Source organism: Empidonax traillii, unplaced genomic scaffold (assembly GCF_003031625.1).
Source record: "Empidonax traillii isolate 1590-97213 ecotype Southwest subspecies unplaced genomic scaffold, ASM303162v1 scaffold149:size904812, whole genome shotgun sequence".
NCBI lineage: Eukaryota > Metazoa > Chordata > Aves > Passeriformes > Tyrannidae > Empidonax > Empidonax traillii.
This window is the reverse complement of record NW_020955342.1, coordinates 260,489-282,920: the sequence shown is the minus strand read 5'-3', so window position 1 is coordinate 282,920 and position 22,432 is coordinate 260,489. Positions and strand designations below refer to the sequence as shown.

Genomic DNA, 22,432 nt, shown 5'->3' with positions numbered 1-22,432 from the left:
TTATGACATTCCTGCTCCCCTTGGGTGGAAAGAAAAGGGAGGTCTTCCCTCTCCCTCTGAGGGAAGCACTGACTATTAGAGTGATGGGCAAGAAGCTGTCTCAGGGCAGACCTTCTTCTCCTCAGGGACCTGCACCTCAGCCACTCCCTGCCCTGGGCTAGTGTGCTGGGATGCCCTGGCCTGTTCCCTTCTGGGCTCCCCCCTATTCTGTAGCTCTGAGCCCCACCACTTTCTGTCCTTGGAAAGGCAGAGGTGGTGCAGCAGGTTCCCAGCAGCTACAGAGGAGCAGAGGGTCTCCATCGGGGTACCTCCTTGCAGGAGATGGAGAAGACACCTTTGCTATAGGGGCTGCAGGCTGGGGCAGTCGCAGGCTTTCCTCTGCAGCCAGCAGCACTCTGCTTTTTCCCATCATTTATTATCTGATGTCTGTTTTCGTCTGTTTCGTGCTGGCACTTGGGACACCTCCTCCTTGTGGGCTGCCAAGGATGGTGGCAGTGTCCCAGCACCGAGGGTATTGGCCCTGGCCCTGGGCACAAAGCATCCATCCCCACTGCTCGCCTGACCCTCCCCTTGAGACCTACTTTTGCTGGGAGAAGCAAGGTAACCTCGCCACTGAAAATAGCTGGGACGGCAGCCAGTGAAGATTAATGGCATCATTAACGTTCCCAGTTTATTTATAGGCTTAAAAATGCCTCAGACCTGCAAACTGAGCAGAATTGTTCTGTGTAACACAGGGACTGACAGGTCTCCTGCTTCTGCCTTTCCCGTTCCTTTTATTTCTTTCTGATTGCTGGGACTATAAAACCTCCGGAGCAGAGACTGTCTCTGTGAACCTACTCTGTAAACCTTTCTAACTGGGGGGGATACACACAGATACCTTTTTTTTCCCCAAGAATGCTGTATTTGTCTGGTCTCTTTCTTCCACCAACTCCTTCTGTGCACACTGTGTACTGTGGTCTTCTTTGGGAAAATTATCTTTTTGATGAATTCCTGAGGCACAAGCTGAGCAGTTGTCACAGGAATTAGTGATTTTCTGCCTTGGGTTTTAAATTATAAGCTCTGTAGGAGGAGGACTGAGATTCTCATAGCTGTGGAGAGCACCAAGGATATGTAGGGCCCTAGTGAGACACGCAGATGCAATTAATGATCATGGAGGTCTTTCAACAGGAGCCAGCAGAGCCAACCCAGCTCCCAGGTCCCCCAGGAACCTCATAGGACTGTCAAGAAAAGAAAAAAACACCCCGCGTGTGTTGGCCCCAGAAGAGGAGTTTTCAGCACATAACGTGTCGCTGCACTGCCTGGCCTGTTTCCCAGCACTCAGTGAAAGGTAAGTGAGGAAGGAGACTTGTTGTCAGCAGGCACGAATCCAAAGGATCGGCTGTGTGACTGGTAGATGGCTTCATAGGTGGGGAAAAAAAAAGTAAAAATGTCAGTAGGGAGCCCTCCCACCCAGAAACATGGAGCACCAGCATGGCAGCTCATGGAGGTGATGTGGCTTCAGAGGGCAGCCACCCTGCCCTTTGATGTTGGGTTTTTGTTGTATCAGTCTGAGATAAACTCCTGTGTCAGTCTCTCCTCAGCATTTTTCTTCTAGAGGCTGAAATAATAAAGAACTGGCAGAGAATCACTCAAACCACTGTTGTCTGTTTTTTCCCCTCTGGGCAATGAGAATACTTCAGAGCAGTGAAGGAGCCTAAAAAAGGTAGAAGGAGGATTTCTCTGCCATGGACACAACAGGTGAAGCCACAACCCTGGAAAGCCCTGACCCACCAGTATCTGGTGGGTTTGAGGTATCTCAGGGCCTTGCTTTCCCCTTCCCAGCTTTCCCACTTGGCATTTTGGCTCCAGGTCTCCTCCACTCCCCCTTGGCCATGCCTCAGCTCTCCCATCTGATGGGGAAGACAATGCCTACTCAGCATCTCACTTTCCACAGCTGTTAAATGGGATCATGACATGTTCAAGTGCTCAAGGCCAGGTTGGATGGGGCTCTGAGCAACCTGGTCTAGTGGAAGGTGTCCCTGCCCATGGCAGGGAGATTGGAACTAGATGATCTTTAAGGTCCAACCCAAACCATTCTGTGATTCTGTATAGTCCTTTGAAGGACAAAAACATAAGTACAGTTATTCAGCCATCCAAAGATCCTAACTGGGAGAGTATTTTCATGTCTGATATACATGAGATCCTATATAATTTTAAAGGATTCAAGGAAAAGTCAGGTCATGTGCAACATCTGAGACAAAGGGGGGGGGGAGGTAATGTTTAACTGTATTTATTTATTCTAGGAAAGTTATACATCTTATATAGTTGTTTCTCATCTAAACTCCTGAGCACCTAACAAGAAAAGTCAGCACAACTTTCTCACTTACATTGATGTCAGACTAGGGGAGTGAGTCTTGTGACAAAAGGGACCATCCGCATCTCAAACTTATTACCTGCTTTGAAAAGTGAATATACAAAGCGGTAGGTTTTTTTAGCAAGGTGGCTAAGCCTCATTTCAGCTCTGGGACACCTATCTCCTGGACGTCAGTGCTACACAGTTTCTGTGGAACTACTCACCCCTGATACAGAAAGCAAGAGCTGGGATTTTTTTCCTGTTTCAATGGGCTACACCCAGTTGCAACCATATTTAACCTTCCTTTTTCTTTCTGCCAACACTGGGTGGCACTAAGTAACTCTTTCTGATGTTTTACAAAATTGACTCTAAAAACTTGAATCACACTGACTTGGCTCCACTCTGTCCTGACAGCAAATGGTTTTGCTTGAGAAACTTTGGATCATATGGTTGTTGGCACATTTTGTACATCTGAATGGCATGTTTTGTACTTCCCTGATTTGTTAAGATGTTAAAGCCCCTCTGAATCTCTGACCTCCCAGTCAGGTAAAGGTTCAACGTGCTGTTGGCCTTGAAAGCCACATTTCCTGTACTGAATTGAGAATTGATGGAATACTTTAAAATAACTGTGCTTTAATGACAGAGGTTTAAATAAATCTCACTGAATGGTTGAGGTTGGAAAGCACCTCTGGAGATTGCCTAGGCCAAGATTGTCTCTGCTCGAGCAGGGCCAGCCAAAGCAGGTTAACCCAGGTGGTCCCCAAAGAGTTCCAGGAGTCCCTCACCAGCCTCAGAGTCTTCTCATCCTGGACACTGCCATGTCTGCTGGCCACCACTGCCAGCTGGACACTGTAAAAGTCCTGTTGAAATAAATCAGCTTTAAAAGAAGCACACCTACAAACACATGGCTGTCACCCCCACTGGCTGCACTTGACCTACAAGTACCAAGGCTGCCATTTTCACAGCCTGTTATGGCTCCAGTGGGCTTTGAGGGACTCTGGTGACTGATGCTTGTGCCTATGGTGATGGAGGTGAGAAAAAATCAGGGCCAAGTAGTTTGTCCTCAGAGGACATCCCAGGTCTCTGAGCAACCTGGTCTAGTGGGTGGCATCCATGCCCATGATGGGAGTCTGGAACTAGATGATCTTTAAGGTCCCTTCCAACTCATGCCATTCTGTGATTCTGTGACTCGTGGCCATTCTCAACTAAGCCACCCATGAAGACCCACTGCCATATCCTGGTAACAAACATTAACATTACTGTGTTTGTACTTGTCCCTAGGAAGGTGTTTAAAACATAAAAGACAACAGATGGCATAACCTGATGGGATCGTAAAGATTTGTGTCCTGAAGACAAAGGCATAGAGATACCAATGATAGTAGCTAAAAATCCTCTATGTGGAAATTAAGTAACCAAATCTTGATCACTACAAATAGCTGTTTCCAAGACAAATTTTATCCTCAGGAAGTAAGCTCTAGGCACAGTGCCTGTGAGCTCAGCAGTGCCATTCTGCCCTGGCCTGCTTGTACTGACCAGCATATGCATGGCCAGGCTAAGCCAGTCTCCTGCCTTGCTCTGCCCTCTCTCAACATGCCTCAGGTGCTGCCTGGCACACTGGGTGTGATACTGCTTCTAGGAAACATTGTTTTAAATACTTTTCCATATGAGAAACAGAAGGGGTTTGAATCTGCATCCTATACTCTGAGCCTATGTTGTAGGCAGTGGGTTATAATGGATAATAGCTTCTCTTCATAGGCCTTGGGGCTGAGGACAAAGTCTCCTTGGGAATCTGCCCTTCCATTCCTGTGAGGGCTTTGGTGTTGACCTGTATCATGCATTTTTAGCTTTTAGTTTGACTACCAAAGAGAAAATCAATTATTGCCAGATCTACCTTGTCAAATAGACAAAGGCCTAGAGAGGCAGAAGCTCTTTGGAGAGAGGCCCTGGCTTTTCAGGGATCATGAGGCTTTGGGCAGAATTCAGACAGAGTATGAACCTCACTATCCAAGAGGATAACTTGAGGAAAGGGAGCTGCAGAGGATTTTTCCATTGCTGTAGGAACCTTTACTGTAATTCAGCTCATGTTGATTAACCCTGGATGCTAGATTCTTAAAAAGTGATTAGTGAGATCATGCTGGAAATAGAAACAGATGTGCCATCTGTTAGGCAGTGTATGAGGTTTAGAGGGAGGTTTTTCTGAAACACAGTTGATCCCAGCACTGAAATGAGACTTCACTGCTGTCACCTTCCCGTTATGTTCCCAGAAGCTAGACAACCCTTTGAATGTATGAAGTGAACTGGTGGAATTTGCTGTCAGTGGACTGGTTCTGTAGTTCTGGCCAGTGACAAGGTTGAGAGCTGAGGTACGGTGGCATCTCAGCCTTTAGAGAAAGCCACAGTATAGGACTTTGCACAAGAGACACTTTCCAAACACCTGAAATCCCATATGGGGAAATCTGGGCTTCACTCTGAACTTGTGCTTTTGCCTCAGACCATTTTTTCCCTCAGTGAAATGTAAAAACTGAAAGGTTAGAGGTGGTGGTTTTTTTCAGTCCTTCAGCAGAGTTGTTCCTATGCTCTATCCCTGCCCCCAGATACTATCCCTTCATACTGTAGTCACTCACTGCAGGTCTCAAGGATTATCAGAAGCACTAAGCAGCTCTCAGAGAGCAATTGCAATTATGCTTCTACAGCTGTGATTGTCCACAGCCGTGCTTTCTGTCTTCCTCCAGAGCAGTGGAGGAAGGCTGAAGAAGGCAACACTTCCATATGTGCTTTCCTAAATCTAATCTGGCATCCTTCTGGCTTTCCTAGCCTCTGAAGAGCAAAGTGCACATTTGTGCTGTTCATAGCACTGCTGCCTGATAACTAATATCTGCTCTAATAGGTGAAGCATTGCAGCACCTGGGGAGAACAGGAGCGGCTTCCCTTTGATCTGCAGGGCACCTCTTTCAGCGCAGCTGCGCAGCCAGGTAAAAAGCTGTCAGGATTCTTGTTTTCTTCTTCTTTTTTTCAAAGTAAATCTCAAGTCTCATACTCATGGCCTCTGGCAGGCCTCCATGTACAAATATAATTACTATTTATTATTTATACAGGAACAGAGAAAGGCCATTGCTTTTATGACAGTGTAATAAAATGGGTCACTGCTCCCTGTAGGCTTTGAAGCCCAGGACATGATCCAGTGGAGGTAGAAAATAGGACTCCAGACACTGAAAAGGGATTGCTATAGTGGATCCCTTCGCAAAGACCAGACTGAAATGCACTGAAACACACCTACAAAACACAGGCATGACTTAACAGGGGAAGGAGTTCGACTGCCTCTCTCCAACAGTGGTGTTGCAGGGGAAGCTGAGCACTGCTCCACCAACACCTGTGGGGATCAACTGACTCAGGAACCTGCTGGTATAGCACTGGTTTTACCTGGGTAAGGCCAGCTGCCCCTTAAAATAAATTACTTACCTGCCCCTTTATTGCTTCTCTTGTCCCACCTCTACCCACTATTTATCTGTCCTTGTCCCTGGAGTCTCCACTGGGACCAAGGCAGGGCAGAAGGTGATGTGCCACGAGGAGAAGGATGACCAGGTGGATTCAGCACAAAGTTGTTCTTTACGTTTCCAGCATGTCATCTCAGCTCTCACTGCCATCCTCAGCTCCAGCACTTCATGGCCACCCCCACAGCTTGTTCCCCAGGATACTGGGAGGAGCTCAGTTTGGAATGCAGTGGGGGAGAGGGGACAGCCTGGAGAAGGCACTGAGACCTCCTTGAGGCCAGAGGACATCTAGGGGCAGGTAGAGGCTTCAACACCTGAGCCACTATCTCCTTCCAACACCACCTGTATGGCGAGGAACCTGGGTGCAACCCATCAGCTCCATTCACTCCAACAGGGAACAGGCAAGCACAGCATGGGCAGAAAGCAAGATGCTAACAAAGCCTGTGGAGCAGCCATCAACCCCACCAACATATCTTTTCCCCCTTCAGTGGCAGCAACCCTTTGTCTCCCATCTCAAATGTAGCAGCCCCCCAGCAAGCCCAGCTGTCCTTCAAGGATGACACAGCTCTTCCGGGCTCTAGCTTGTTCACGCAAGGCTGATTCAAAAAACATGTTGGCAGAAGATGTTACAAACCTTTCAAAATCTGTGTTCATACTCTGGCACTTCCTCCTCTCCATCCTCAGACAGGAATTCCACAGGTCTGGACCACATTCCCCAGTCCTGGAGCCCCAGTAAACAGAAGCCAGTGCCTAGCAGCAAGTCGTCCCAGTTACTTCTTTTGAAAACACTTCCACCGAATAGTTGATAAATCCTACAAAGTGCTCACCCCGAGCACTGTGTGACATGTATAAGGACCGTGCACCCCCCGCCCAGGGAGAGGATGAGATCTGGGCTCCTCCCACAAGCCCTAATGGCTGAGGGGAGAAGGAACTTTATCAGGAAGGTCAATGCTTATCCTGGGGAAAAACATCACATGATATAATTCTCTTCCATCTAGATTCCTCATATGCAAGCCACAGAAACAAAAATACATCCTTACGCTCTTTTCCATGGAATTTTCATCAGAAAAATGGAAAACGTGTTAAAAAAAAATAGGAAGGATGTGGGGAATCTTACCAATGATGCCTGAAATCTCTGAGCATACCTTACCAGCTGTGTTAGCACACCGACTGCCTGGACCCTGTGCCCTGGTGCTCAAGGGAAAAGGCGGCTGCACCCAGGGCAGGTTTTTCTCCAGTCAGTGTTCACACAGCTGAAGCAAGGACACAAGAGGAAGTGCTGGTGGTCCTCAATGCTTTGTCTGAGCAGCTGCAAGAAGAAATGTTTTCTCCCACAGTATTTTGGAATAGCATCAGAGTAGTGTGGCTGCCAGCACAGCCACAAGGTCCCCACTCAGTGATGAAGATCTGCATCCAAGGGCGCACTGGAGCACACTCTGACATGGCAACCCATCCTCCTCTGGGACAGAAAGCACTCAGTGCTGGACCTACAACCACCCACAACAACCTTGACACTGCCCCTTGGGCCTACCTGCCCAAATAATTCAGTAGTAACTCCCGCCTCCACACACCCCACTATAACCATGTATTTTTCCCAAGTGTTTAGCAAATGTAACCTCTGTGTTTTAAACCTTTCAGTCATTGATCAAACTGATGTGTTTCTCTTTTGGACAAATAGTCATTACATCTGAAAGTTTATGGCTGGGCTTTGAAGTTAATGTTCTCTGAGATGAGGGAGAAAGTTCACACTTCTTCTATTGCTTCCAGTCCCTCTGGCTGGAGACCAGATAAGACAGCAATGCCTTCAATGTAAAAATGATGAGTATTAGTGCAGGCAGAAAAGCCAAAAAACTTCTTAATGTAATAATGGTTTGAATAGTACTATAGTACTCAGCAAAATGCTGGAAAAGGAGGGAAATTAATCCAGGAAACCTATGGGTGCCTCAGACCTGTTATTTCTATGTTTACTGTCAAAGTTTCTTGTGAGGCTGTGTTTCCTTTCCTCCACTTTTGCTGTTGTTGCAGCCACATTGACTCAGGTTGTTCACAAGCCCTTATTTTCTGCCAGCAACCAGTGGGGAAGAACAGCCTCTGCAGACAAAGAGTTTTTTTCCCAGGTATTAACAGGTCCCTCCCTCTAATTCTTCTTGAATAGGTAAAGAAAGTGCTGTTTTACAGCACACTCCATTAACAGCCAAGAAAAAGGGTTTAAGCTGGAGAGTGTTAAGGCATCCAGTTCCTTCACACTGGTTTGGAAATTGCAGCCTTGGTGTGACCTTTTCAAGCCTCCTCCTTATCCTTCCTCGTGCAGTATCAGCTAAGCCCAAGTGAGCTGGGTCCTCCAGCCTTCACTGGGAGGAGGCTTTTAGCATCTCTGCCTGAGGGCATTTCAAGAGGCACTCTGTACAGAATGCACAGAGCCAGAGTATCACTAGATGCGCACTGAATGCGCAAGCTCCAGTGGGAATAAGCAAGACTTTGGAGAGGGATGGGGTTTTACAGAGCCTCATCCAGCCAACTTTGGGAACTCTCCAAAGATGGCAGAGCCACCACCTGAGTAAATGTGCCTGTGCCTGCCTACATCCTACTCCCCTGCCCACCATATCCCTCTGGGCCTCTTAACTCAGAAGTGGCTTTTCCATTTGACCCCGCCAGTCATGGGACTGGCCAAAAAAAGAGATGCCAGGAAGATCTATGTGTACATCTCAGCTGGGCTTATCTGAACCTGTGCTTGGGAGATGTGAAATGTAGTTATGACAGGAAATCCTGCAGAGCGTGCATGGGTATCACTAGCACTTTGATACTACTAACAAGTGGGTGCTCGTATAAATAAAATACCTTCTGAATGTGATTTACAAAACAGAAAGACTTTTAATAATTTAGAACTGAATTACATTCCTGGTGTAGTATGAGAAAAGATCAGTGTACTACAGCTCATAGCTGGGCAGCTAAACCCACTTCTCCCATTCATTTAGCTGTCTTTGATTTGTTTCTTCTAAATATTCAGCTGAAATTCATCTGACTGGCATCGGCCATGTTCAGATCAGTAAGGTATCCTAGGATGAATGCAGTGCTCTTTGTGAAGTGGAATTTGGTACCTGACTGGAGGCACTACAAGCCACCAGCAGCAAACCTCTTCCTATTGCAGAGGACAAGTGCTGCTGAGGACTGACAGCCAAGCAACACAATGCTCTCAAGCCTCCCTGACACAAACAAAAGGATCAGTCAGAAAATCCCTCCCAGGAGGTGATGAAAAACACCAGAGTGCCACCAGCATCCCCCAGACAAACTGAGAGTCCCTCCATCACTACAGACCTGCAATGTCCTTTGCCAAAAGCAGTAGTTTCCTTTCGCTGACACCTGTGCTGCTTATTTGCCTCTGTCAGCATGACCAGTATGGGCTCTGGGGGATTTCTGTTGATCCTCCTCCATGTCTTGGCAATGGGATCTGCCATACTGAACTCTCAAGAAATTTCCCCCTCCTTAATTTTTCTCCATTTAAGCCTTTGCTAAATAAAATCTACTTATTGTTAACCGTGCCGCCCAGCAGCAATGGTTATGTTTGCTGCTGGTTTAGTTTCCAAGTAATTTAAATAAACAACTGAACCATAAGGAGAAACTATTAAACATCCCTTTCCCCTGGACATCATGATGTGCCAGGCCATTAATATTTTTTTATCACTGCAAACTCTGAGACTCAAAATCCGTGCCTTGGATTGTCAAACAGGATAATTATAAAACATTTTCAACTACTGAGCTAATGAGCACTAAATCCTGCATTGTGTTGAATGCAATGTGGTGCGAGTTTCCTTGGGAAATTTGGGCCTATAATTAAGCAGGGAGGTATTTCTTCTTCTAAGGTGACATCAGCCACTCTTATCCTGGCATTAAAAGGTAGCCAAATGTCCCTTCCAGTTTCTCCAGGCAATCAGCAGACAGAAAATCGGTGCTGTGCTTGGGAACATCAGCATCAGGAGGTGCAAAGGTGGTTGTCCTGCAACTGGTGTCAGGACTAACCTCTGGGAACAAGCCCCAGTGTAACACCCTCTCTATGACAGCAAATACCAAGTCTTTCCTTCAGGAGCACCTACAAGCACTCGGCAGTGCAGTGTCACAGTAGGGGCATTATGGATTCATCTCCCCTCTCAGGGGAACTTGGGAGTTGGAAGCCAGATTAGGGGCTTTGATGCTTTTCTCTCCTTCCTCTAGGGAAGGCAGGGCCAGCAGGAGGGGGGGCTGGATACCAGCGGCACTGGAGCATCCCTCGGGGTATCCGTGGCACCAGGACATCCCATGGTGTGGCTTCTGCTTGGCTTGTCCTGCCTGCTTACTCTCATTTTCAGAGGGTGGCATAGCTGAAAGCAAAGCTCTGTACTCCTCAGAGTAGAGACACTCTGGAGAACACCAGCATGTTCCCCAACTCCATTGCAAAGTAATTTTGTTTCACCATAAAAAAAATCTTACTGCCCAACACAGAGAAGGTTTGGAACAGCCCCTGAGAAGTGCAGGGCTCTGCATCCCATTAGGGCTGCCCGGAGGAAGCTGGACAGAGTTTTTATTAAATCAAGTTCAGTCGATGCTTAAAGAAGGGCTTTTTTGAACTAGGAGCTGAACCTCATGTTTGGTGCCCTGCCAAGCTCAGGATAGTGCGAGGAGGAAAAGGAGATGTATTTTTGGACTGCATGTCTGCGAACAGGCTGTTAGATAAAATTAAAGAGGCTGTTTATAAAGAATCTGCTGGTGCTGAAGCAGATGTGGAGGCCCTAGTTTATGACAAGATGTATTTCTGGAGTTGGCATGAACAATCAATTTAATGCAGGACTTTCCTCATGCTGTAATGATTTGTTGGTTTGGGTTTGAATTTTTTTTTTTTTTTCATTTCATTATTTTAACTGAAGCTGGCACAATGCCCTCATTACTTGTGATAAACTTGTTTGTTTACTTATGTCGTGGTAACCGGAGAGCTGGACTCAGGCTCCACTTCCTTGGATGCTGTTTGTTTCCTACCAGAGCATTTGGGGCTGTTTGACACTGGCAGCAAAGCAGAAATACAGCATTTCCTTATTTTCTTGCCATGTTGCTTGTGGATGATGAAACACTTTGGCTGCCCCAGGCTCCTGAGCAGGCAGCTGTAAGACCTTCTCTTACTGAAACCCCCCAGCACAAGGATCCCCAGCCCTGCTCGTGCCTGGCAGGCATAAAGGCAAAATAACTTTGCAGAAGTCAACAGAGCTACTTCCTAGAATCACAGAATGCTTTGGGTTGGAAAGGACCTCTAAAGGCCATCTAGTCCAAACCCCTGGCAGTGAGAAGGGGCCTTGAATGTCTGCAGGGATGGGGCATCTACCACCTCCCTGGGCAGATCCCAGAGTAAATGTCTGAGTTTTCTTCTGAAGTGATGTTATTCTTTACTAAGCTATGTTTACCATCCAAGAAAATGCTTTGGTTTGTGATTAATGTTACATGAATACATGGAATGTGTTTAATAGTTACTCTTACAATGTTTTAAAAACATGCTGCTTTCCTCAGCATTGCAGGGAGCAAAGGCATCGCTAGGCTTTTACAAGAAAAATCAAGAGCGTAAGAGTACATTTTGAAGTGAAGGCACATTGTCAATAATTACACATGGTTTGGGTTTGTGCTGTCTTGCCGCTCCTCCTTGGATCCTACACTGAGTCCTGACTTTCTTATGGCACAGATAGTAACTTTAAAGAAAGAAGCCCAACAGAATTGCTGCAATCTATATCTACAGCATCACACATGGAAGACATAATACTTGATGGTAAATTTTTGCTTTGACATTATAGTAGAATTTAAGGGAAAAGGTGTCATCCTTGGCCTAGAGTTTCATGAGTGCCACAGGCAGATGGGCTCTTTTAAACCTTCTTCTCCTCTTCCAAAAGGAGAAACTCACAATCTGGAGCCAATTGAACCTAAAAGCCATAAAATTCCAGGTTCCAATAAATCTTCATTTTATGAAAACACACCCAGCATATATCATAACAGAAACGGTAAAAGAAATTAAACATGTGTGGGTCACATACTCTGTTGGATGCTCCTTAATAGTTTTGCAAAATCAGTGGAATAACGAGGTGCAGTTTTGCTCTATGAAGTTTTGATACCTCCCTGCAGCGCTGTTTGGCTGCCCAGGGTGCCCACCCAGAACATAAGCAAGCACATGAGGAAGGGGCTGGCAGCTCCACTCCCACGTCCTCTCCATCCTTTCCCAGTGCAGATAAGCTGGGCTGCAGCCAGCACCCCCAAAGGCCCAAGGCCTGCGCTTGGCCGAGGACTTCAGATGCTGGAGCGATGGGCTGCTCCCCGCGGCCCAGTGGGCATCCCACACATCTTTCCTTTGGGTGGCCCTGCAAAGTGGGCACTTGCTCCACCAGGCCCCAGTGAGTGGCAAGGCCATGGTGAACAAAACCTCTGTAAAATCAAAGGAAGGGAAAAGTAAAGCGATATCTGGGGGGAGGATATGCCTGCCTGTTCCCATAAAGTGGAAATGCAAAGCAAAACCAAAAGGAGCTGGGTTCACACTGCAGAGGCACGGACTTTAACAAGGTCTTTTTCAGGGCTTTAAAAAAATTATTCATGTGATGTAATCTTGACATTTCCTGTCTCACTGGTGAGTTCCTCGGATCAAACACCCAGAATGCTGGCAGCTTGTCACCAGCTCGTGCAGCTCCTATTACCCGCGGCATCCCGGGGGACACAGGAGGAGAGAGGTGCAGGAGTCTGGGTCAGCAGGCAACACCCTGCACCCCTCTCCCTGTGCTCCTCCTCGCCCTGGCTGGGTGATACACTGAGCACACACCTTCCTTTTTAGAAATTCCCCCTAATTTTGAGGGTTGAGGTTTAAGGCTCCCTGCCAGGGGTCCTGCATCCAGAAGCCTTGGCAAGGAGACTAAAGCCTGTGAGGACCCTGGCAGGAACAGACCCTCAAACTTTATCACCATATATAATGTATTTTTTTCAATCTATTGTATAATGGCAATTATATAAAAATCCAGGTGAGTTGCTGGAATAGTCGTGGCCAAGTCCAAAAGCAAGCAAAGCTCTATAAAGTTTGGGAATCTTCTCCTCATGAAGATTCATCAAGATTCTGCTAGTGGAATCTGAAACTAGAAAGTTAGGGGGGAAAGGGAAAAAAAAAAAAATCCAGCACCCTTTGTTAGCATTTCTCAAGCAGTTTCAATGGTGGATTTGGCAGTTCTGGGTTAACAGTTGGACTCAATGATCTTAAAGGTCCTTTCCAACCTAAGTGATTCTATGATCCTATGATTTTATGGAAGTATTTCAGTACAAATTCAGAGCTCATTTAACATCATCTTATTCTCCTGAATTCGAGAGGCCTGAGGGAAAATGCCTGTAAAAGCAATGGGATGTCTGTCCAGGAGGTCCAAAACCGTGGGGTTCAACAGCATTTCCTAGGAGTGGAATGCGACAAGATTGACATGAAATCTCAATACCAGGATGAGCAGCAGGCAGGTAGGCGATGCATGCTGGGTTTCCAAAAGGAGCCCCATGGATGCCAAGAGCCCCACTCAACACCTGCCACTCATGGGGATGGGGGGACAATGGGGCCATGTTGATAATAGACCTGTTGGGCCAGCAGGGATGCAGAGGGCCAAAGTCCAGGAGTCAGGTCATCTTGTACCATTATTTCTTTGCAGTTCTCAGAATATCCAGCACCACAAACATCCCTGCATTTTCCATCAACCCCTCGAAATGGAATACATTAAATCTGGCAGCTCAGTTACAACAACAAAATATGAAAGCAGAGTTCTACTTATGCCCCACTCTGACCACCCCCCACCCCAGCAGTGCTGCTGATGTAGGTAACATTTTGCAGTTCCTGGTCTCAGAGTACCTGCTTCAAGTTACAGAATCACAAAACACGTTGAGCTGGAAGGAACCTACCAGGAACACTGAGTCAAACTCCTGGCCCTGCACAGGACCATCCCCAAGAATCACACCATGTGCCCAGGAGTGTTGTCCAAACACTTGAACTCTGTCAGGCTTGGTGCTGTGACCACTTCCCTGGGGAGCCTGTTCCAGTGCCCAGCCACCCTCTGGGTGAAGAACCTTTTACTAATATCCAACCTAAACCTGTCCTGACACTTCAGGCCATTCCCTTGGGTTCTGTCACTGGTCCCCACAGAGAAGAGATCAGTGCCTGCCCCTCCTTCCTTCAGAGGAAATTGAACTGTAACGAGGTCTCCCCTCAGTCTCCTCCAGGCTCAACAGACCAAGTGGCCTCAGCCACTCCTCCTACGGCTTTCCCTCAACGCCCTTCACCATCTTCGTTGCCCTCCTTCGGATGGTCTGTAAGAGCTTCATATCTTTCTTATGTTGTGGTGCCCAAAACTGCGCACAATATTCAAGGTGAGGCCACACCAGTGCAGAGTCGGCTCCATCGCCATCACAGCTCCTCCCCCCCTCACAGCAACTCACTGGCATGTGATGAAAATCATTTGTGTAGAATGTAAGTCTTCTTGAAGGAGTGGAGGGTTTTTTTATAGGGATGAACTATTGAGTCAAACTCAGTATTTCACTGCCCTGAGGAACTGCAAGATTTTTTGGAAAGTCATCCTTTTAGCCACATTTGCTGTTGGCTGCACTGGCAGCGTGTGGTTCAGTCAGTGCTACACAGATTCCGTGATCTCCCAAGGCTGTCAGTGTGCACATTCTCATGGGAAAATGCTGGCACAGAACCAGTCTCTCCAGCTCAGGGGATGCCACAACCACAGGGGACCCAGCAGGTCACACGGCAAACCCACATCCTGACTTGAGATCCTCCAATATCTGCTGTAGTGGGTAGAAGGATTGAAAACACAGACTCTTCCCAGAATTTGTTATCTGGATCTCCAAAAACTGTCCAAATTTGGGTTGTTTAGGAGCTCTCTGTTATTAATTACCCAAAAATAAATAGGCAAGCACTGAAGGACCTGTCTGGGAAGCACTCATACTGTGATGAGGGACTCCAGGTAGCTCTTCCCCACCTTCTCTTCCTCACCACGGACCACTGGCAAATCAGACTTCTGGAGATGAGTCACCTGGAGGATGCAAGTGCCAGGGGATTGGGGTGGTGGGTCCTGCAGGGGTCACCCTTCTTGTCCTGGCCAGGATGGACCTGGCAGGTCCAGGCTGGCAGCACCTTTGCTGTGTGTAAACAGGGGAGTTGCAGCTGAGAGGTGAATGCTAACCCCTCTTAGAAAGTATTTCAAAAGGGCATTTAAAAGGGTATCACTGACTAGTTTAATGCAGCATCAGCATGGCTTTAGAGGTAGTATTAAAAAAATTTAATTCTATTATTAAAAAGAATATATATTTTATTTTGCTTTCCACGCAAACAGGGTAAATAATTGATGGAGCATGTTGCAACCCGTCCAGTGCAGCCCTGCACAGCAGAAAGAGAAAGTGAAACAAATCCCTCGGTGCAAGCTGTTAAAGCCTTCAGGCAAGCAGGAAGACAGCAAGGCCAGGAGCCTTTGGCAGTGCTCCTGCTTCTGCCTGCCCGCTGCCTGCTCCCTGCCCGCTGCCTGCCCTGGGCCACCAAGGCTGGGTAGCAGGGTTACAGCAGGGATTAGTAAAGCAACACCGCCACTTGGGTTTCCTAGACTTGTATTCACATAATCCTCCAAGTCTTGTATTAACACACATTGGTTGGGTTTGGTTCTTAGCTTAGTTATATCACATGTTCTGGCTTTTTATGTTCACTTAGAGACGTATTGTGGTATTTTCAGACTTGGGTCACTTCAATTTTATTATTGCAGGTGGCCCAAATAAATTTTCACTAACTTTTTCATGCGTGCTTTCTAAAGAGAACTGTAAAAAGAACAGTTTAGAGCTTTGTTGGAGTTTTTGAATAAGGCTAAGGAGCAGCTTCCCAATCAGTTTTACAGTTATGTTCTCCACTTCACTTCAAACCTCACATTAAATGCACCATTCCAACCAAGGACAGAAAAATCAACTTACCTGACCGGTGCAGATATTTGAATACACGAATCAACTATTTATTACAGATATTTCAGGCAATTTGAATTGTGTTATGCATCCTTGTTTTCACATTTGTTTCTGTGCAGGACTTCACTGAAGCCCCTCACAAAGCTGTGTATGCATGTAATCTGCGTCACACAAACAACCTTCTAAGGTTAATTTATTACCAACTAACTAGAGGTGCTCAACACCTTTGCAAACACTGGGGTGAATGCTTAAAATCTACAGCTGAAATTCAAATACAGGTTTTACTGTATTAATCAATACTCTGATTAAAAAAAAAGTAAGGAACATGATTAGTAATCTTTTGGTATTTTGATACCAACCCAAAAGCAAGTGGAAAAGGGAGCAAGTCTAGTGACATTAGGCTCCTTTTAGGAGCAAAGCTACACAACGTGCAGCACAGTAGGTTCTCTCTGAAGCATTTTTTAAAGTCTTCTGTGGAACAAAGGAGTTGCCCTGAACTTTTATTGTTTTAAAATTAATGTGGAAAAATGGGAAAATAGGGAGTTTCCTCTGCAATAGTCATGGACCAGTGGTTAAGCAAAGGGGATATCAACTTGAATTCAACTTTTGAGAGCACTGAACAGAGAAAAGTCCATGTAAAATTCCCAGTTTGCAAGTTTACCTTTTAAAAACCACCTATGGAGTCCCCTCTGCCTTTTGCCCTTTTTCATTAAGTCCAGGTGGTCGTGGTGCTGCAAGATTTTTGCAGGCTGCAGGCACGAGCCATTGCTTGGAGCAGCGCTCTGGGATGTGTAGTCTCCTTGTTTATATTTCAGTGCTACGCATGATTAATCCTCCATTTCATTCATTGTCTTTTTACTTCTCTGCTACTGGGAACAGTAAATAAGAGGGAAGTTGTAACAAGAGCCTCCCTTTTATTCAGAGACCTTCTGTTTCCTGCAGGCTGGCGGCTTTGAAAAAAATCACAGCTCCATTGTGCTCCAAAGTCATATTGAATGATTCAGATGGAAAGAAAAACCCACGTCAGTAGGAACAGGGGACTCAAAGACGAGTGTCGAGGCCAACAGACCAGAGGCATCAATCCCAGGCAGTAGCACATCCTGAGAATGTGATAGCACCGACATTATGCTTTCCCCTTCTGTGTTGCAGGTGTGTGGAAGGCAGGTGCTGCTCCCGGTATTAGGGGTGTCCGTGAGCACCCCTGGCACCACAGGAATGGCACTGATTGCCTGGGGGTGGTGGGGCAGCAGGAAAACACTCCTGTCCTATCTGGGGAGTGCAGATCCAGCCCCCAGCAGCCTGGGGGGAGGTGAACTCACCACTTCCTCCTGGAGCAAGGCTGGCAGCGGTGGATGTCAGGCAGGGCAGGAGGAAGGGGCAGGGTCACCACTGGCTGACCCCCGGCAGAGGCAGAGCCTTGGTGCTCCTGCACGGAATCAGAGCATGAAATGCTAGAGCTGGTGTTGCTGTCACTGAACATCTGGTAAAAATGCTCCCCAAAAATAGATCATTTCCTTCTTCCACCTCAAAGGACACAGTGTTGGAAGGAGTCTCAGGTCATAGCCAGGCTGGTGCAAGGAGGGGTCCCTGCCATAGGCGGGTTTATCGGCAGCCTCCTACTGGGAGACTGTTACACCTCCCAGCGTGTGACTCTCGGACCAGCCATCAATCCCGGGCAGGATCCAAGGGGTTAGTCCTGTGAAATGCCCTGACACCCACGCAGGTGCTGTGCCTCTCAGCCCCCGCCCCCGAGCACAAACCCATTAGCACGTCGTCACCACCGGTGGGTGACATAGCAAACCCAAAGCCTTCAGTGCCGAAAACCTGCCGTTAAAGCTGCTCCTCTGCTGAGGGGTTCAGGCTGTGATCAGTCCTCACCTGTGTTTCCCAGTACCAGCGCTACATTACAGTGCTAGTTCACATCACCTTCCTTATTGGCAGGCGTCAGTAGACATGTGTGTCAACAAAACCAAAGCGAGCGTAAGCGCCGCTGCAGACAAGTCTGATAATAAAACATGAGTCACTGTTATTCAATCATTTACCAGCGCACGTTTTGCAACGAAGTTCTCTCCTCTAGGATCACCACCACACAAATTTGAGAGGTTTTTTTAAAGAGCACTGTGATTTTACTTTGAACTGCGTAAATGAGTCTTCAGAGGGCTGGTGCCTGTTATCCCTGCTTGCAGCCTGGTGCTCTGCTCCCTGTGCATCTGGCATTTTCAAGCCAGGTGTGAGGCACCGAACCCTGGCACGACTCATGACTTGTGCTCGGCACGGTGTGGCCGTGGGCGGGAACTCCACGCCGTCCTTCCTCCTGGCAGTTTTCATGCCCAGCATCTCCCCATTACCATAAGCAAATTGGCAGCAAGGAAGGGGCAGCCAGGGCACCCCCCCACTCCAGTTGCCATCGGTGTTCCCCGCACTGCTGCACACCTGCATTATCTGTAGTGCCGCTGGCTGGTGTTTAGGAGATAGGCATTTTCCCCCTGGCCTGGGATGGTTTTAAAATCCTTGGTAACAAATGCACTTGACAAACATCACAGCACATGTCCTTGGTTTTCCCTAATTTTTTGAATGGCATCTTGCAAAAACCATTTAAACGGTGACCTCTTGCTGCTGTAAGATATGCGGCGAGATGGGTCCTTTCCAGGCATTGGTCTTTCCTGTTTTTCCCAGGGAACTTTTGGGAGGTCAGAAATAAAGGAATTGAGGTTTTGCTGCCTTAACAGGTGAAAGGCTTCTGGAAGCATACGGATGAACTTCCTTTGTGCCAAATGACGGTCATTTAAGTTAAACACTTTTTAACAACAGAAACAAGATTTTAAAAGGTGTAGCTAAAAACCCCCCGTATTTGCTTGTCCTCCTTGCTCTGTGCTGCTGTGCAATCTTGCTGCTTAGCTTGATCTTGAGCACTTTTGCTGCAGGGAAGGCTTGAGCTTCTGATGTGGCAAACAGGTAGACTAAGCTAATTTATCGCTTAAGTCTTTTATTCCATCACAAAGTGGGAAAAGGGAAGGCTCTTTCCTCTTGCAGGTCACCTCTAATAGCAATTGCTTCAGCAAGATGGATTTCAAAATTAGGTGCTCTTGAAGCAGAAGCCACGCTGTATTTTTCAGCAGCACAAAGCAGCCGTAAGAGCAATCTGACCTTCATTCTTCATAATAAATTCATTGGGGAAAAAAAAAAAAATCCATCTTTGTTTTTCAGCTTGAAGTACTGTCAAAAGAAAAGCCAGGGCACGACATATACAAAATAAAAAATACAAGACTACTTCAGCAAAATGATAAAAAACTCTCAGAGATTTACTTTTCCTGTTTCTTCTTATTCTGATATTGGAAGAAAATCTGACAGCTTGTCTACAAGTACATTATTTTGGAATAAAGGCTGGTGTTAATTTAAAGTGAATCTACTCTAAATAGACTAAATTAATACCATCTCAAAAGTGTTTTCAGATGTAGGGTGCAATCCAGCAGCAAAGTCTGGGGAAAACACACTCCCACATTTAGGTACCACATTGGACTGACACATTTGTAAAACGTCCCTTAATGTATTCCAGGTGCTAAAATAATGCCTAGTGCAGCCTAACAAAGGAAAATGGCACACACTGTTATTTCCTTCTAAAGCAGCCCCAAAAAGATGTAATCTGTAGTCAAGGGCAGAACCTGTAAGCTAAAGAATATCATAAAGCAATGTTGTTTGACAGTATTTGGCATTTTACTGTTATTAATGAAACAGTTGGTACATTTGAGTCCTAAAAGCCTGTAGCTAGTCAGCTGCTAATGGCAGTGTGGAAACAGTAAAAATTAATCGTCTCTTGTATTAAATACTATCTTTGTATTTTGCCATGTCTCTGTTACAGACACTGTATTGAATAACGCATTATAACCCAACACAGCACATTGCCTTTATTCCTTTAATCTCCTGTCAGGCATAGCTGGGAAGGCAGAATGGGAATGTTTATTCTAACTAGCAGGTCTAACCCTTAGGCTAGCAAGAATTAGGAGAGGTTTCTTCCAAGCTCGGCTTGCCCCCCATCTAGAGAACCTAATGCTGTGGCTGCAGTCTACCTGGCTCCTCTTCTGGAGGAGTCACTCAAATCCATCTTCCCACTTTCTAGCAAGCCTAAACCCAGCTATTACTTGACCTTTCTCATCCTTCATGATGGGCTGGTTACACTGATAAAAGCAGCTGTAAAGAGACTCAGTGCTGGCAGTGCCAGCAGCACCCTAATTAGGCTGCAGAAATCAGCCACTTCATACCTGTTAGTTTAGGTTTGCGGGGGCCCATCTGCCTGGACAGAAACGTTTTGTGAAATTAGCTCAACTTTTTACTAGGGCTGGTGTGATTGCTGCAATCTTGGCAGAAGGGATGAACGCTGCCTCCATGTTTAGTTAAACCGGTTTAAAGTTACAGAGCATACCTAGAAAGCAGGCGGCTGCAGCTGCATCTCCTTTCATGACCAACTTGAGATAAATGCCCATAAAATCATTCTGGCTCCATTTGGCATTCAAGGTAGCATTACTACCACTTATTAACATTCAAGTTCTCACCAGACCAATACGTTTTTGTTGTTTAGAATAGGAAAAGCCTTTTTTCTCCTCTACATCAAGCATTTAGCATTTATGTGAAGGTTAAAGCCCTAGGAAATGCTTTTTTACTGTTCTGATAGTGATGCAAGTGCTGTCCAATTTCCTTGTAGGTAACCACTGCCTACACAATTGCAATTTCACTGCTCATTATTCCCCAGAAAGCGCTCACTTTTAAAGACCAAGGGAAGGCATATTCAAGCTCAAGTGTCAGCAGTAACTGACCTCAGATGAAGGAATCTTGGAATGGTCAAGTCTGACCTATCTGTGTCAAGAATCAGAGTTTTGACCAAGAGGATTATTTAAGTGCTGATGCTGCTCCTAACCTAACATCAGCCTCTGCAGCATGAGACAGGGGGTTCTAGCATTTATAGTTATTGTATTACCAACCCTTCTCAGCCTTTACACACTTTATCAATGTTCTAACCCCAAAGACTAGGAATAGGCCACGCTTGGCTGCTGGGTGAGCACTCGCTACTCATCTTTTAAGTTCAGCTGAATCCTCTAAGTTATTTCGGTCAACATCAAGCATTGAGAATAAAGGGAAAAGATTACAGGGATCTCACTGTTCCAAGAACAAGAAATGCATCTACTTTCCTCTGATGACCTGGGGAAACAAAAAAACCCTTCAGCACAGAAAATTTATTTGTAATCAGTTACGAGCATTTGAATGTGTAATATCCAGTCTAAGGAGAAAAAAAAAGTCTGTCTGTCCTAAGCTTTCTATAGAGACCTTGCAGATAGCATCATTCTTCTGCTTGAAACAGAAAGCAGGGATGTACATATCTGAGAACACCAACACACAAAAAAACCCCAAATCCTTAGGATATTAAGTGAGCCATTTAACTTAAGTATTTAAAACCTCTGCAATTATTAGTTTATTAGTATCATCCAGGATTTCAGATGTTCAATATTTCTCCTGAAGTTATACATAAATGCAAATTGAAATAAGAATCTGAAAGTCAAAATTGTATAACAAAACAATACTCCATCACAAAAGCGTGTAAAATTACAAGAATGCTTTTTTTTTTTTTTTTTTTAAACACTGGCACTTAAGAGAACCGTAATTTTGTAACCACAAAATTGCCAAATTGTCCCCCAAACTGGTAAGCAGGTATATGTGAAAATAGTTACAGCTGCCAGCACTTGAAGTTTTACTAAATATGCAAAAAACCCCTTAGCTTTGGTTTTGGAAGAGAACTGTATTTGACCAAATTAGACATTGTTGGTATACCATAAACATTTAACTTTTTAATGCAAAATTTAATAAAATGTACTTTTCCATACAACTATATTTAACTTAAAAATGGGCAAACATCAAGAGTGCGGTATAAAACCTAACAGGAAAAATACATCTTATCTCATTTTCAATTTGAGACAATATACAACTTTTTTTAAAGGGCTAAAACTAGAATTTCAAGAATACAAATATGAATTTACATAGATTTAACAAATAATAATGGTATCATTTATAGAAATCTTAGAAAGAAAATTCATTTCTTGTGGGCTATTTGCTACCAGGAGTTTCATGGTATAAAGCCCGTGGCCATCACCAGACCTGTCACCAAAAAATAATATGGTCATTTCATGCTTTTAACTTTACACATTTTAGGTACGCTCATCGCTCGCAGGTGTTCAGAGATTTACAAATGTAACTCCCATTACATGGTAACAGAGTCACACGTGTAAATTTCTCTACACCAGATGGACATACACTCTTCCTATGGGTCCTTCTAGGACAAAATTTAACATTCCCTCCCTCCCCACCCCCCAAAGTATTTAATTTCTGTAAAATTGAACTCTGTACTTCTCAACTCTCCAAGACTGGTAAATTCATGCAACTCCATAGAATATTACATTTCACAAAAATCAGAACAAGTATCAGTTTGTTGAGATTGAATTTTTTTTGTTTTGTTTCCAGTTATGGAAGTATATTCTTTCGTCATATGCCTATATATTTCTTTTCTTACCCTATCATGATAATGCAGGGTATGCAGATCAAAGCTTTATCAGCTGGTTATATGAAAGATGAAAACTGTAATATTCCCGTGATC

At 45.5% G+C, this 22,432-nt stretch overlaps 1 long non-coding RNA gene across 5 annotated transcripts in view; it reads left to right on the top strand.

Moving 5' to 3' along the window:
- LOC114057839 overlaps window positions 1–11,866 on the top strand; it is a 67,125-nt gene extending 55,259 nt beyond the window's left edge. For 2 of the 5 annotated variants that reach the window (XR_003571320.1, XR_003571317.1), the window contains 4 exons: window positions 1,168–1,327; window positions 1,595–1,737; window positions 2,283–2,460; window positions 11,353–11,866. This is a non-coding gene — a long non-coding RNA (uncharacterized LOC114057839). The remainder of the gene's footprint in view (window positions 1–1,167; window positions 1,328–1,594; window positions 1,738–2,282; window positions 2,461–11,352) is intronic. The other 3 variants (XR_003571319.1, XR_003571318.1, XR_003571321.1) reach the window with 3 other exon arrangements.
- Window positions 11,867–22,432: the final 10,566 nt, after the last annotated feature.